We start from the raw sequence: 15,767 nt of genomic DNA on the forward strand, positions 1-15,767 counted from the left end.
ATTTGCATTTCCCACGATGCCAAAGGCTGGAAAACCTGAGGCGAAACAGTGAGGCTGCGAGTACAAGGAATGCCAAAGTCAACGTCAAAGTTGAACGTGTCAGATACAATTCCATCGCTGTTGTTGTTCTTGTTGTTGCTGTTTGGGTTATGTCTTTGTTTTGTTTTTGAGGCCAAAGAAGCTGGCAACTGTTAATTGGAATTCGGACCGGACCCGTCCCCCTGTCATCCCCGATTATGTTGAAATTAATACAATCTTTCTATTTGGCCGGGGAGCAGAAACCCTGAAACAGAAAGATAAATATACAAAATTAACACGTACTCAGGTGAAAATGAGCAGGTAGTTACCCATGTGTGAGTGTGTGTAAAAGGACGGCGCACACACAGTGAGCCGTGGCACTCGTAGAGCAAATAACCCTAATAAATAAGCCAAGTCGCTCGATTGGCGGGGCCATAGCTCCGCAGGAGTGGGGGCATTGCCAAGCCAAGATGTTCATGAAAAAAGTTAATTAAGGTGTTTGCCCAACAACAACGCCGGGCATTATATGCGAGATATTTATCTCCCGGCGGACACACAAGGGAACGACTGTGGCCGGAGGGGATCCTATGGCTGGAGGGATCTGGATCTCGTTCTGGTTGTGGGTCCGGGGGTCTGCTTATGGCTCGGTTGCATGCCTCGGAGTGTTTGCCTTTGAAATGTTTGTCATTATCGTCGTTAACTTTTTGATGAGTCGAACGTGTGTGATAAAAGTGTCACAAGGATTGAAAAGAGACCGATGAGGAGGGAGAAGGGAGAGGAGAAAGGAGAGTGAAAGGAAAAACTAATAACGCAGGCAGCAGAAATAATTTTGTACGTGAGTGTCGGATGTTAGAAGCAGAGATGACGTCCTTTTTAAAGAAAATATTCGATATTTTGGGGAACTCTTGAAAAAATAAACAAAGACACGACACTTTTAGGGAATTATTTGTATTGAACGGAGACAAATTAGCTTAATATCAAATTAGCTTAATATCATGATGCTTTAAGAATTATTCGTTAAAAAAAATATATATAAATTTATTCCATTTTAAAACTATTATTTGTCGAAAAAGCAGCCAACCCCGCATCTCTGACCAAGAACGACTGAGGCACAGTTAGCGAGACAGCGGCGGGCAGCGCAACGAATGTATCTTTCGGATACCAATTGCCATTAGTTTATTGAGAATCTCGAATTTATTGCACTGCGTGTCGTGGCCAACCACGCACAAATGGTCACAAATCTGGGCCTGCAACACATGTGGGCCTGGACTACTGGCCTCCTCCACCTCCTCCACCTTTTCCACAAGTATTTACTTTGGCTCCTCCGGCATTTGTGGCACGTACAAAATTCATTTGTTGCACTATTTATGTGTCGCCCTGATGAAAATGAAATCAAATTAAATTTTCGGCACAATTCAAAGTGAAATTTTGCAGCAACAATAAACAAAGCAAATGAGGAATAAATCTCTCGAAACGACGGCTTACGTGATGTACGTTTTCCCATATGGGGACCGTGAATGGGAAATTACAGGAATTTCCACATCGGTCGAAATTACATACTTAGGTAATATCCCGAATACTTATCCTAGCCAAGGATAGGGATACTAGGAATTCCGAATGAGAACTGTAGGAGAATTGGTAAATGGGTAGGCGGAATAATAAAGCAAACAATTACGAAATATGCATATCAGAGAGTTATTTGACTACCTGAATTCTTAAATAATTCTTGGAGGCAGGTAGATATAGAAGTTATACCTAATTGTTTAAATAATTTCAATTTATAGATGAAATAAATATTTATAATACTTATTAAACTAAAAAAAAGAAAGATATGATATGATATGATATGAAATTATCTTAACAATATACTAAAATTTTCATTAAATTTATTAATAACAAGAAAGGAAAGCCGAAATTTGTATACCCTTGCAGTTTGCCTTAGATCCGATGCCTTGGATCTAAAATCGATCATAACTAAGCGAAAAATGCATTAATTTCAATACGGAAAGCTTTCCTATGTTAGTTTTTCAAATGTTAATTAATCTGCATACTAATTTAAAAATGTAAAAATATTTTTAAAAAATCCCAATTTTTGAGAATTTTTAGAAAAAAATTAAACATTTTTGTTTTCTTTCCTACGTGGCTAAAAAGACTCTCCTGTTAAAGCTGATCAAGAATATATATAATTTATAGGGTCGGAAATGGCTTCTTCTTTGATTTGCAAGCTTCTGACTAAAATTATAATACCCTGCAAAGGTATACAAATTTTAGGCAAAGTCAAAAACCCGCAAGATATACATATCTCCCTCTCTATATCTAAATACTGAAACGTCCTTATTTTCCAAAAGCCGTTAATAATTCTCAAAGCAATATAATTTCCATTTCACACTTGCCACTCCGCCCCCCGGGGGACGCTGTCTCACCTGAGCTGGAAGGAAGCGCACACAAACAATTGCATCGCTTCCACTTCATTTAAGTCGCATGCTACAGGGCAAGGGGAAAGGTGTAAAATTAATTGCCAACATGTCTCTTACGTGCACTGGCAATTACATTTTACATTTTACATTTACGACTGGCACGCCGGCTGGGGAAGGGGGAGAAACTAACTAATCAACTAATAAATCCATAATCACTGTTATTAGGCGAGATGCTCTCAACCGGTCCAACTTGGCTAATAAGAACTAACGTGGCCAACAACAACTGCCGGCATTTCCCCCGAAAACAAAACAAATCAGACAGTCTAGCTCCAGAGAGACGGAGAGAGCTCTCTCCTAAACTCTTATAATCGCCGAACACCTTTCGTGGGAGTTTGGACTCTCTCTCGCGTTTTTGCTTTTATCGCATGCGATTTTGCTTGCAGTGCAAGGAAAACGAATAAAGTATACGGATCCGAGGGTAGCTCGTGTGCGGCTCTCTTTTATGCTCGGTCCATATGATTGTTCTCTCTGTTTGATACCCTTGAGTGATGGGAGAGGTATGTTCGATCGATGGCTAAGTTATAACTTAAAAATAATAAAGGGTATAAGTAATAAAGGCGCCACCAACAAAAATAATATATGTACATAAACTTAAGTTGTCACCTTGATTTGAGATCTATTTATTATTATTTTACATTTAATCAAATGCATTTATTTTTGCTTATCACAAATATTAAGCATATTGACCATATTAAGTTGAGTATACGCAATGGCTTTAAAGCTCATCACTCATACGCACTGTTATTTAAAAAAAAACTATAAAAATAAGAAACAAAATTCTCAAAATTATATTTAAGCTGACAAATAACTCCTGCTAAAAATACAGAGTATCCCGACGGCGACTGCTGCGTTTTCACACCCTGTCTGGGACCGGCAGCCAGCTCTCAGTTTTTTCCGAATCGCCGACGTGAACGGACGTGAGCGGACGTGCTGTTCGCTGTTTTGAGATTTTTGGATTTTCCCAAGCCAGACTCGCGCGTTCGTGTGTTGTGGGCCGCCTTTGTTTGTCTCATTTTAGCGGCCAGCGATTTGGCAACCGATGCGAAGGAGCCAAAAGGCCCAAAAAACAAGACACGGCGCGCAATTAAATGCAAATGTGTGAAAGTGTAGCGCCCGCTCAACCAAAGGCATAATAAGCATATTTCGCGGCTCCAGAGTGCGAACAAGATCAAAGCGGGGGAGCAAGAGACAAGTGCGTGATTTTTCGCGAACAAATATTAATATTTGCGAAAGAGATCGCCAGATCGAAACAGCAGCAGCAGCTAATCTCACATCGCATCGCAAAAGCGAGTATTTAAAACGGTAAGTTTTTACGCCGTCTTGTTCGCATTACACTTTGAGCCTAGGCCCAGGCCCCATCTCGCTCTGACACACTACATATCTCTCCGCCCGTTTTGCTTTGTGCTAAGCTTCGCTTGGCGCGCGTTTCGAGCTTTACCTCGCCCTCTTCCTCCCACCCGCAGATCAACCGATATTGCCTATTACTGCGGTTCATTTGCGTGTCGCTAGCCCCATCTCTTTCCGGCGAGCGAAAAATAACTGTTACAACAATCATTGCTGTTGTTGCACAATTTTCCCATGCGTTGTGTGTGTGTGTCACTTGTTGTGTGTTTCCTTGGTTTTCCGGTGGAAAATGTGCGGTGAAAAGTCTGGCACTTGCAGGTGGAAAACCTGAAAAACCCTGCCCAGCAAGTGCATTTCGGCCTTGGCTTCAGGCCCAAAAAAAAATAAACAAATAAGAAAAAACATTTTCAGCCTTACGCATCCAAAGCTTCAGCAATGCGATTTTGGCCAAAATAAAAACCAGTTTCGAAAAGCAGTAAACCACAACAAAAGTTTATTTACTCCAAAAGAGAGCTTCGCTCAACAGGTTTATTTTATTTTTTTTTTTTCAACGAGAGGGGACTTTTATTTGCTCAGAAGCTTCAGACGGTGGGTATTTCTGGGTAATGCAATTCCGATTTGTGCAATTAAAAGTACTTGATTTATAGAACCTTTGTGGCTGAAGATGCTGAATCAAGGGAGTGTTATAGCAATATTCCCTGTGACGACGATGAGTTTGTTAGCTTCGTTGTGGTTTTTCCAGGTTTAATAATCTTATGGGTTCTGTATTTGTAAATTATTTAAATATTTAAACAACCTTTGACGTTAAAGATTCTGATTGAAGGGAAAACAAAAGTAAGATTCTCCGCTTTTTACAACAGGTTTCACACAGTCCGGGTTCAAGATATAGTGGATACTGAAACTGTACAGATTTTCCAATTAATATCCTTATAAATATTTATAGAAATTTGTGTGAAGTAAAAATATAATAATGCTTATTTCCCAAGCTTAAGTTCTTATCATTTGCCTGTTTAAAAAATAAAATTGTTATTATTGTTAAGATAAACTATGTTTGAATCCCAGTAATAAAAGAATATCGATTTAATATATATTTAAATTTTTAGTGCAGCGTTAAATAATCAAAATTTCTTTTAAGAAAATTATATTTATTTAATATTGTTATTATTATATAAAAATAAACATATATTAAAAATACTCCCTGGGATTTTATTTATTTATTATTATGGCTTTTCCAGAGCTCAAGTTCAAACCATTTATGGTTTCTTGGTTTTTACAAAAACACAATTCGTTTCATTGGAATAAACACTGAAATGTTTTCTAACTGATAAGAAGACACATAATGGACCATCGACAAGTTCAAAGCTTATCAGGCAGACGTCGATTATATTTCGGAATTATAAGTTTCAGATCTTAAATATATTCTTATGTTTTATGATTAGAGTATATTTTCTTCTCTGATACTAATACACCTTGCCAGCTTCTTGCCATTGCTCAGAAACTAGTTCACGTAGGGATTTGGGTTAAAACATTTCCTTTGTGGCCCAGAATCAAAGGCGAGAAGCTCTCAGCTCTCAAAAAGGCACCAACAATGGCGTGAAACAAAACGGAAAAAAATGTGAGTCTTTGAGTCTGCAAAGGTAAAACTGCGGAAGTCATTTAACAGTCTACTTAACTTCTGCCAAAAATGCTAAAAAAAAAAAGGTGAAAGAAAAGACGCGGGAAAAGGGAAAAATGAAGTAGAAAACGGCAAACTGGAAACGTTCAAGATGGCTTTTCGGTCTCCTCCGGTCTTTGGTCATGTTAGAAAGTAGCTGTAATTGCGGCTCCCCGTAACTGTTATTGTTACGGCCGCCACTCGCTCAACTGCAGGCGGTAAAAGTTGCCCAAAATGAATTGTCATACACGACGTTTGTTATATATATTTTTGCACTGTCTTACAATAAGACAGACAGACAGAGTCATACACATTTGAGATTCATTGTTGTGTATTCGCCTAGTTTTTTGCCGCTTTTGTGGGCGTTTGTCCACTGAGCTTTGCTTTTTGTATTGTTTTCAAAACTTTCTGCGAACTGATAAGCGAAAATACAGAAAAAATAACAATAATAGAAGCTGACGAACTCCGGTTTTGGTTTTTACATCCACTGCCAAGTTGTTTTTTTAGCTGTTTTGCTATTTCACTCTTCATTATTGGCGACTTGTGTTTGTAATTAGCAAGTCGTCTTTCAATATTTCTATGACTTGCGGTCTCCGCTCAGCGGAATGAGTCAGCGGCTGAGACAGAGAGAAAAGAGCGCTTACGATCGTTTACCCAGATGTCTCTCACTCTCCCGATCGGCGATCAGCGAGCGGTTAAACCCAAAGTCAAGCCCGATCTGTGACGTCAATGGGAGAGCAATCGCATAGAAATAAAACCAGATCTAAGACAAAGCAATATTATATTTAATATTAGAAATAATTAAACTTAAAGTAAAACATTATTGTTATCAACTGAATAAAGAGTGTTCATGAATAATGCGATACATCTTGAAGAAAAGTTTATGTATATAAAATATATATAGTATTTTTTACGTCTTCCTGAGGCGTTGCTGATAAGCAAGCAAACAGTAGCAACTGAAGTAATTATTCCGGAGGGACCTTAAAGCCACTGATTCTACATTGTTTCCTTAATAAAATAAAAAACAATTTCTTTGAGAGCATTTCTTAACTTCTATAATCATGTGAAATGTTCAACAATGATTTTTTACAAACAAAAAATATATGAATTGAAGACTCTGAAGTATAATTTCTTCCTCTAACCCTTATTTTCAATATTCATTCCCTTCTCTGTACCATCTACGTGTGAGGTTTATACTCTCATCTAGCACTAGATTGAAATCAGATAGACTTGTCCGGTCAGTCTCGGGGTTTATTGCGTTGCATTCAATTAATTAATTCCTATTTTATAGCCGCAGCTGACCATAAAAACGTGAAATGAGGAACAGAACCAGCATGGGTTACATACATAGTTCCCCACTGCGACATTCTCTAAAAATGAAATGAAGTCGTTGCACTTGCTTTCACCCTAATGCCTTCATCAGCTGCACAAACTAAGAAGAGGAATCCCATTCCCATTAATTTTCCGCCGTCTCTCTATCTCGGGGTTATCTCCCATTGTTTGCCCTCGTCCTTTTGTGTTCTCTATATCTACCTGCGTGCGCGAGTTTCCCTTTATGAATTTATTTCGGTCGTTGCCTGGACATGTGGCTCTCTGATCCGTGTCCTGTGTCCTGTGCTCTAGTTCATTAGAAGGACTTTGCTAATCGATTTCCATAATCAAACAGCTGGCGTTAGAATGTTCTGGCTGAGTGAGACATGGCAAATTAAGCAGAGTAAATGTTGATATAATAAACCTCTGGTCGGGCCAATTAGACCCGCTCCACCTCACCTCACCCACCGGGCGGGCGGGCGATAGACCCACATATTTTCTCATTTAAATAAAGAAATACACGGCCTACCACAGCAGGGGAAACATTAGGCGAGCCTAAACGTGGAAATTAGCGGCCACGGTAAAAGCCAACAAAAAATGCCAAAAAAATAAAACGAAGCATACAGAAAAAATAAAAAGAGAAATTTAATTAAAGCCACATAGAAAAAATGCATAAATTTAGTCACCCAGACACCCACCTGGCATGTAATATTTGTAACCTCCGAGGCTGGAAAAAAAACGTGTAATTTTCACGGTCCCCGAGCTGCAGCTTTTCACCAACTTGGCGCCGGGTCAGTCCGGCATAATGATTAGGGTCAGCGTGGGGTCACTGGGGTGGCAGCGGCGACGGCTTCAGCCCGAAAAGGAAAACTCCTGCCGGACAGCAGCAGCAGCAGGTTGCTTATAATTTTCATTTTCCATTCTCCTTCTCATTTTCCTTTGGCTTTGTTCTGCCAGAGATAAAAGCATTTGTCATTAGCATAAAATGTTCAGGTTCAGGTTTTGATCTGGAGTTTGGCCGAAAAGAATATTTGAACTTCATTAGTGGGCCAGTCAGCCAGGCAGCCCAAGGCCCTAATGGGCACTTGGCTATAATTAAAATTTAAGCTAATTTTAATGCTCACAGCGGCACAGTAGAGCAGTAAGTCAGCGGCCACAATCTGGGCCAGATATTAAAAATACCTGAAATGGCAGAGAATGGTCTTTGTTAGCCGCTTGATTGCATTTTAAGAATTGGACACGTGCCCTAAAAACATCTAAGATGAAAAATGAAGAGGAGAATATAGATTAAAAAGCGGTCTATAAGAATCTGGACATACAATAGACTTTTGTGGAAAATGTCTTAAGGTTTATGTTTTCTTCAGGTATTACTGTTCCTAAGCCAATGAAAATTCTTTACAACTTTGCACAGGGTATATTTAGTCTACAAAGATTCCGTGAAGCTTCTTTAAAGCCAAGAATTTTCATCAACATTTTAATCTTTAATTTCTTACGCTTTATTTAATTGACTCCTAATGTATGCAAGTTGTAGTCTCTTAATGGATTCCCCTGGATGTTCTAACACTTCCCAGAAACCTTTTACTGTACCCGTAGGAGGAAACATTCGAATGCCTAGCCATTGATGGGTATTCAGTGATAAAAAACCAGCCCACGCAAAGGTTATCAACAAAGGTTATGGCCGGGGAAAAGACAGGAAAAGCCTCTTTTGTAGGTGCAACCAAAAGACGATCGAGTCATCATGCCTCGCTGAGCACTGAGTAGTAGTGCCCTTGTCAGACAAAAGAACCCTCGACGGCGAACAAAGTGCAACGTCGCGAGATTTAAGCCGCTGATAGAAGTCAAAGAGATAGTGTAGACTCACTCCAAGATGCCACAGATAGAGCGTTCCCAAGAGCGACCACTCAACGCTTCGCCCTTCGCTTCGATGGTCAGCAATTAAAGGGACTGGGACCTGGGACTGCTACTGGTCCTGCTCCACCTTAATGATTGATATCCGCCCAGCGGGGCCTGGGAAACTATTTAAGCCATACAAACACACGACACATTGCGATACATGATCCCCAATAACCGAAATGTCAGGCCCCTCGAATTTACATCAATGGCATATATCGGCTGAAAATTTAATAGCACATTAAGGGCGGACAAGGACTAACATTTGCATTCCTAATGAGACAGACACGCACAGACACACAGCCACACAACCCGACAGCAATTGGTGGGGACAGTTGGAATTATATAGCAATCAGTCGTGGACTCGAATGTGTCAATATGTTTCATTGGTGGGTCGTCACACCGGAGGAGGAGGAGGCTTCAGCTCCGACGGACTGTCTGCAATTTTTATGCAGGCTTTATAAACAATTCACTTCCCAGCGAAATCGGAGCAAGACTGATGGCCCGGGTACATGTAAATCAATACACAAACAAATTATAAATGCAAACACAGACGGGCGGGCGAGACAGGAGCGAAATGTCCGACTGTTTGCACAGATTGACGCCATTAAAATCAACGTATGACATTTTTTATATGGACCCTTGGACTCTGACCTCTGCAAATACATGTGGGAATAAATACACTCGGATGAAAAATTGGGAAATTGATTCCTTAGGAAATGTATTGCACTGAATTCTGTGTTTAAAAACCTCTAGAAAAATAATATTAGGCTTCAAATTATAGTTTCATTATAACCTTTTTTCAAGGCACCTAGTACCTATGAATTCTTCAAGTTTAAGAAGCTTAACTTCCCTGAGGACATTCTCTTCCTTCTCAATTTACATGCACCATTTTGTTTATATTTTTCTCCAAGTATACACATATATCCAGGCCACCTCTTAGATGGACAGTCAATGATAATCGGTCAACAGAACCAAAGCCCCAAACACGAAGCCGAATCTGAGGCCGAATCCGAACCGGAGTTCGAGTCATGCATGTTTTAAGCTGCCCGCTGTGTGTGGATCCACAAAAGAGGTCGTAAAGCCGAGTGTCATAAACATAAAATTGATTCTGATTTTGTTAGTCTCCCTTGGTTTCTCGGGTCTTTCCCACTCTCTCTCGCTCTTCCAGTGTTACTATCAAAATCTGGTTCTGGCTCTGGCGGGGTGTGCTTAATTTTTAATCGAGTCGCGTGGGCAGACCTTCGGAGGCCCTCTATATTGATTTCGTTTCAGATGTTGAATCCAAAATTCCCGTACGCATTAATTGCTGTTATTATTAGGACAATGCGCATTAATTATGAAAGAAGCAAGCGTAGATTATATCACAAGTGCCTGCCCCTGAGTAGCAGTTGTAGTGTCCATAGTCATACTTTTTAATGGCCCATAAACCCGAGGAAGCAAGAGAACATTATCGATATTCTGTGTATGCCCACGTATGCCTAATTTATGGCCCAGTCAGCACAGAAAGTTTAATGAACCTGCAGCTTAAAATCGTAACTTCTGCGGCTCCCGCCCCATGAAAGTCGGCCTATCTGCCGACGCCAAGCACCGAGTTATTAAAACAGACAAGTCTGAGAGGTGCCGCCACCACAGCAGAAGCTAAAGCCAAGACCCCAAGACTTGAAACACGAAAATATGTTACAACAGGCGGGTACAGTGCGTCACGCTGTTGTTAGGTGAATTTACGGAAAAGCGAGTCATTCCTGAAAGGAATTAAGCCGTGATAATGTGAACCTAATGGGAGTGATATAATAATGATTCAAAGTTTTTCTATATATTTTTCAAGGGTCATTGACAGAATATTCTTATACATTTGATATTTTGAGTTTTTTATATACATATCTATCCTCTCTAAAAATAATAAATTGGAATTCTTAAACACACTCAACAAATATTTTTAAAACCTTGCTTAATCTGGGACTTATAGCTATGATCTTTAACGTACTACTGACCGTCTTATACCCCCGAAACGCAGTGCACTATGTGGTATGCAAGTAGGAAATGAGTGTGGCTTACTCACACATAACGGGGTCGCAGGCGGTTGGCGGTTCGTTTCGTCGTGATTGCCGCGTTGTGGCAACACCTTTGAGCCGGCTGATCATGCGCGGTGGAAAACTTGGCGGGGAATGCACTTTTCCAATAATTTGGTTAGCGCGATAAAGTGGCTGCTTGTGGGATATTTTGACTTGATGTGATTCTGTGGCTAACCAATTTACCGACGGATCAGGCGGCTCCTTCTGCCGTGATTATGTTAATCGGGGAGAACCATAACCATCGTGGGAATATGGCCCAGCAGCGACACAGGCCGAGATTTTCACGTAAGCCGCTTAAGCCAAACAAGTGAGTGTGGGGTGAGCAATGGGAAAGGGAATAGAATTTCTTTCTTTCTTTCTTTTTTTTTTTTTGGGAACGGCAAACAGCCGAGACGAGTCCAATTTTGGTCTCTGAACCATTTGACAAATAAGACTTTTCATGTCGACAGCCATCGCGCTGCGCCTCGTCTCCGTTTCGTTTTGTAATTATTTTGCCAGGCAGCAAAATGAAAAGGAAAATTCTGTTTTCATGAAAACTGTCAGAGGCCAAAAACTAAAAGCAAACACAAGATAAATAAAGCACTGCTTATTGCTGTCCTTTGGCTGTGTGTTTGTCATACAAACAGGACGAGCACAAAAAACAGTGCCAGGAAAAAGAAAATGAAGCTCCGGAGAAAAGTTTCATCATTCGGTTGAGAAAATTAATTAAAAGATAATGATGAATTCGCTGTTTGAGCTTCACACACACACAGTTAGCAGTGAGAAGGAGATATTTTGCCGGAAAGCAATTAGAGGAAACCAATTATGCCAAATAGTTTTGCCTTAAAGCCCTGCCCCAATCGGTATTATCCGTGCCAGGCCGCCCCCAGTCATCCTGATGACCTGTTTGCATGTCTGCCACTTTGCCTGTCGACACAAAAGGCACTGCCCTGCTAAATATTGATCAATTATGTCAGTCCTGCTGGGACTCCTGGCAATTTCAGCTGTCCCTGGCAAATGCATCCCCTAGCCCATCCATCATCCTGGTCTTGTTTTTTCGTTTCTAATTCGTATATTATATTTCTTTTTATTTGCAGGTAAGCACTGTTTGGAGGAGCTTCAAGTACGCGAATTTGGGTTTTTTCCTTTGTTGAGAATGTGAGTATCCTTGAAGATGGAGCGTTTCCTGCTTGAAACTTGATGCCTATTCAAAAGATTCAAGTCCGTTGTTGTTGTCTGTCATGAGAACTCGAGCATTATTTCACAAACTTTCCCACACAAAATGCTATATACATATATACCCAAAAGGCTTGCCCCAGGACATTCGCATATACATAATGCATAAATATAGATGAATATTTAAAAAGCTCTTTAAGTTTCGATGCAAAGAGCATCTTTATTTGAATTCGCAATTCAAAGGCTCTCAAGCTGTTGTTGCGAATTAACATTCAGAACGCTTCAGGCCAGGCACTACATGTGACGAGTGTTTGCAGGGCATTTAAGTTAAGTCGAGCTAAAAACTTCCTCTGACATTAAGGCTCTTTTTTCCATCCCATTGTTGTGGCTGGGCAAAGCAGATAAGCCAAGTTAAGGGGATTTGGTATACTGGAAATTTCACGCCTCACCAGAATATCGATTAGAATTGTTCAATTTCAATTATCATCCTCCGGAAAATGTAAAGATTTTCCTCCCAATGATGATGATGACAACGATAATGAGAGAGCGAGAGAAATAGCTAGTAGGGAAGGAAGATGCCCAGGCTTTTCCGACAAAGCCTGTTCGAGCGAGCAACATGGAAAACGTGAGACGTGAATTGCATAAAATTTAACACTAAATAGCCCCAAAAAATTGCTGACTTTCTGCCTCGACGAAGTGAGGCTTTTTGGAGTCTCAAATTGGGATTCTCGAACGCCCCGCTGTCGATTGATGCGCCAATAAAATGAAATAAAACAAAATTAATGAGCAGCCGTTCGTGCCGAGCCTGGGCCCCGGGATTGGAAAATTGCGCAAAATAAATTAAATTAAGCGTTTGTTTCTCAGGATTTTTCCCCGGTCACAAAATCGAATCGGGCCCAGGCGAAGATGTATGGCATTTTAAAAAGTTTTAGCCCAATTTAGCCCAGTTGATTGTAAATAAGTACACACACACACAGCACACAGAGTACAGGCTTTGAAAGCGACATCTTGAAAAGCAAAGCAAATCGAAAATCGTGACGGGAATGCATGAGAGCCGATGGATGATGGTCCCAATGGCTGGGAACCGTCCCAATAGGTCTAGGTCCCGTCGCAGACTCCATGGAGACCTCTGCCTCAGCCTGCTTATTTATCCTTAGATCGCCTTAATTGCTGCACACAACGGCACACATTTGATTCAATCAAACAGAGTCATTGATTTTGTGTCTTATTATTTCGATTCTCCCCCCAATCGAGTATGACTTTTTCGTGTAATTGAAATAAAAGTAATTTTTCGGGGGGGAAAATGCCTCCTTTTGTTGGGGGCGATCTGGCTTGGAAATTTATTTAAAGCGCCAAAGCATTTTCAATTAATTTGCCGGCAGCGGTTTGGGGGTGCCAGGGTCCAGCAACACCGCAAAACAGCCGCAAAGAATTTTATTTATTTATATTGAGCTCGTCGGAGCAAAAGTGTCAACGGGGAGAGGTGGCAGCAAGGACCCCGCAGAGTCCTTTCTCCGAGCTTTTCATGTAGATTTTATTTGCGACAAGCAGCCGCGAGTCAACAAACATAAGCACACACACCCGGCCCGATCTCAGGACCAACCCAAGCCCAAACCCATGCCAAGAAATTGAATTTTACATGTATTTTTAATATTTACCAAGCGGCAGCAGCCAGAGCCAGCCTGCAACAACAATAAAAAGCGAAAGGGACTTGTTTGTCTTGTTTGCGCCCCAAAGGCAGCTACAGTTTTTGATGTATGAATACCCTGGATATGGCCGCGGGTCCTGAAACTTACTGCCACAGTTTGCAGTCTTCAAATAAAATAATAAAGGTATTATTTTTATAGCACTTTCTGTACAGTATAGTTTTCATATAAAAGATTTATAACAAATACTTGATGGAAACTTTTTGAGAGAGTTTTTCCTGAAGGGTACTCACAATTCCGGGCTCTTCTTTCTCCTCATCTGCATCCCTTTTATCGTTTGTCTGCGCCAAAAGGAATATGAAACAAAAACTGAAGACAAAACATATTGAATTTCCACCGCTGTCCCTGGCTCGACCCGCGCTTTGTTATCATTTTATTTTTCCCTTCTTTTTTTTTCCTTTGGTTGGTTCCTCTCTTGCCATAATAAAATGGAAAATATTTGTTAACGTTTTTATGCAAATCAATGACGCTGAGGCGTGGGCTAAGCAAATGCGGCCAAGATGCGGTACTGCGGCGGGGGAATTTATAATAAAATTTTGACATGGCGACAGAACAACTTGACAGCCATAAAACATCAAAAAGTTATCGCTCCATCGCCGGAACCCCAGCCAGATCCAAAGGATCCCTCTGCATCAACCGTGCCGCGGGCGGATGGGATGGACATGTGTCCTGGCTGCTCTGAACAAACCGTTTTTCTTTTTTGGCTGCCTTTTCGTAAATTTAAAATCAAGAAAATGCGGGAATTACGTTTGTTTTTTTCCCCCTCCTTCAGCTGATGCTTTTTTTTCACCCGAAGTAGTCCTTGTTTTCATCATCAGCAGTGAAATGCATAAAGTTTTTCACAAAAGTTGCTGGCTGGATTTGTTTGTCGCAAAGGGTCGACAAGGAGAATAGCTGGAACGGGATCGAAAAAAAGGATGGGTATCGGGAGGACAAGGAGCTGGATCTGAAGGAGAATGGGAAAGTTTTACCCGCTGTTCGCTGGGATTTTCCTGGGGTATTAGCGTTGTTAGCCCCACGTTTTGACTGTGTTATGCTTGATTTTGCTTTGCCTTTCCCTCGCCGTACTCACTTTTCTTCTTTTTTTTTCCTTACTTGGCTTGACTTCACTTCGCCTTTGGCCCGGCGTGAAATTTTCCCTGGCTGTGCGTATATGTGCGTTCCTGAGAGGGCAAGGGAAGCGAAGGGATTTGTCAGCGAGAGTCAGAAAGGCTCGGGAATCTTTTTCTTGCGGTTAGAGGCGAAACCAATTTGTAGATTTGAAAAGTTTCTCTTCAAAACTGTTAACAGGACACTTTGAATATTCCGCAAGAGGAGAGAGAAGGATGAGGGTACTTTTTTTTATGGTTTTTGGTACTTGGCAGAGGCGGAGGCTAAAAAAGTTGGCAGGCAGCTGACAGAGAACGAGAAGTTGGCTTTTATTAGCTGTGAGGGAGCCTTCAAGTATCTGGTAATAAGTTTGCCAAGATTTTTGTCCTTGATAACTCGGAGATAATGGAGAACGAGAGAATATGAATCTGGCCTCGGATTCCTTTGTCCTGTGTCCCTTTAACTGCGCTTTGCCGCTTTTCAATAGCTTACGCTCACCTTTTACCACTCACAACCCGCTATTCAGGCCCTGCAAATACAGATTCCGAGATAAAAATCTATACGGTGTGCACATTTCGCGCACCTTGACTTGTTTGTCTGTTTTTCCCCTCCCCCTCCCTCTTTCACTTTCAATAAAAAAGCATAATTCTTGTTTTACAACGCCAGGCTGCCAGCCGCCAAGGATAATGCCTTGAATCGCCATGCCAACGCAGGGGGAAAAAAAAAATAAAAGGAAAAAAGTAACCGAGGTGCGCGGGACAACACATTCCCCGGCATATTTGCATGCGAGAGTGTGATAAAGGGGATTTGAGATTCACAACACGATAAATTGCGGTAAAAGGTGTCTCTCTCTTTCCGCCAGCAAGGACCCCTATCCTGCGGCTCGGTTTTGCTGATAGCCAAAATCTTCAGCATTGAAAAACATGATTTTTAACTGGCAGAGCTGAAAGGCAGTTCCGACAGCCCTAAATGTATATGTGTGTGTGTGTGTTCTGCTCTGTTTGCACGGTGCACAAATGAAATGAGATTTCCCAGCAGAGATAGAAAT

At 41.0% G+C, this 15,767-nt stretch overlaps 1 protein-coding gene and 1 long non-coding RNA gene across 4 annotated transcripts in view; one reads left to right on the forward strand and one right to left on the reverse strand.

Moving 5' to 3' along the window:
* Positions 1–732: 732 nt before the first annotated feature.
* The window catches only part of Tl (toll like receptor), a 48,692-nt gene continuing 33,657 nt past the window's right edge, over positions 733–15,767 (forward strand). Inside the window, exons 1-2 of one of the 3 annotated variants that reach the window (XM_070286556.1) lie at positions 733–849; positions 11,846–11,906. The gene's annotated coding sequence lies outside the window, so the exon portion shown is untranslated. Of the gene's footprint in view, positions 850–3,400; positions 3,798–11,845; positions 11,907–15,767 lie in introns of those variants that run through there. The other 2 variants (XM_017182240.3, XM_017182241.3) reach the window with 2 other exon arrangements.
* Positions 7,502–13,886, reverse strand: LOC138928775 (uncharacterized). The gene is made up of 3 exons (XR_011445123.1): positions 13,864–13,886; positions 13,583–13,736; positions 7,502–8,060 (listed from the first exon to the last, which is right to left on the reverse strand). It is a non-coding gene; the product is annotated as an uncharacterized lncRNA (long non-coding RNA).

The sequence above is a fragment of the Drosophila kikkawai genome, chromosome 3R (assembly GCF_030179895.1).
Source record: "Drosophila kikkawai strain 14028-0561.14 chromosome 3R, DkikHiC1v2, whole genome shotgun sequence".
NCBI lineage: Eukaryota > Metazoa > Arthropoda > Insecta > Diptera > Drosophilidae > Drosophila > Drosophila kikkawai.